This window comes from Osmerus mordax, chromosome 4 (assembly GCF_038355195.1).
Source record: "Osmerus mordax isolate fOsmMor3 chromosome 4, fOsmMor3.pri, whole genome shotgun sequence".
NCBI lineage: Eukaryota > Metazoa > Chordata > Actinopteri > Osmeriformes > Osmeridae > Osmerus > Osmerus mordax.
In genome coordinates this window covers 6835991-6837271 of record NC_090053.1, presented here as the reverse complement: position 1 = coordinate 6837271, position 1281 = coordinate 6835991, and positions in this window count along the sequence as shown.

The following is a 1281-nucleotide window of genomic DNA, read 5'->3' as shown; positions in this document are numbered from 1 at the left end:
CTAACAAAGCTCTTAATAATTGTTGATGTCCCTAGTAAATATCTATAAGCACATCTAATTGTGTCTTTTGACATACAAGCTAATGTCTGTCAGCTGGGTGTCATTATCTTGTGTGTGTGTGCTTCTGCTTGTATTTGTGCATATCTTTGCTGTGTGTGTACGCGCGTCTATGTGTGTGTGTGCCTGAGTGTGTGTGTGCCTGAGTGTGTGTGTGTTTGTCCAGGATAGCTCCAGAGGCCCTGTCTTCAGTGAGTGGCGGAGGTTAGGTGTGAGATGAGGACAGCACACATGCAGGCCTTGTTCAGCTCATTATTCTCTAGCAGGAATGAGGCAGGACAGGCTGGGGGGCGGCCTGTATGCCTGGGTCTCAGTGTGCCCCTGTGTGTGTGGGTTTGAGATAGAGAGGGAGAGGGGTGGAAAGAGAGATATGGAAAAAGGAGAATTGGCCCCTAGGAGAAAGAGAGGCCTGACTGGACAGCAGGGCTAGGGTGGTGGGCCCTCCTGCTACTTCTTGATTGTACAGCCAGCGTGTTGTTGAGTAGTGTTGAGCTGTGATTGGTTAAGGTTGGGCAGGTGATGTGATGGAGAGAGAGAGAGTGAGAGAGAGAGAGAGTGAGAGAGAGAGAGACAGAGAGAGACAGAGAGAGACACATATAGATTCACAAAGACTGACAGAGTCCTTGAGGAGATCCTTGTTGTTGTTGGGAGGGGGGTGAGGAAGAGTCAGAAGAACTCTTACTCGTACATACTTCTTAAGAGTAGGAAGACCCTCGGAGGGACAGACACTGGCTTAGAGATGAAGAAATCACTTCCCAGAGGTCATGGCGCCCTAAGGTCAAAGTGGGAGACTGAGTCTATCGGCTGCGGAGTCATCACATCCAATCAGGATGTGCAGCTCTGGGAGCTGAGGAGAACACAAGGTTACTGTTGTGAGGTGTGAACAGCTAGGACCAGAGGAACTGACCTCCCAGTACCAGGGCCCCGGATGTGTGCCTGCTCTCTCTGTCTGGCTCCTGTTCCACACTACCTCTGTAGCCCATGAGACAGAGAGAGAGGGGGAGAGAGAGAGGTGGAGAGAGAGTGGGGGAGAGAGAGAGAAGGTGATGTACTGACTGAGTAGGAGAGATGGAGAACGGGGACTGGAGAGTGGTGTGTGTATGTTTTGGAAGGAGAGCGTGTTTGTGTATTTGTTTGCATGAAGGTCGGTATCTATGGGATGGATTGCTCCAGCATCCTACTGTTATGTAATCTGATAGGAGAATCCAAGCTGGTCAGCACCAT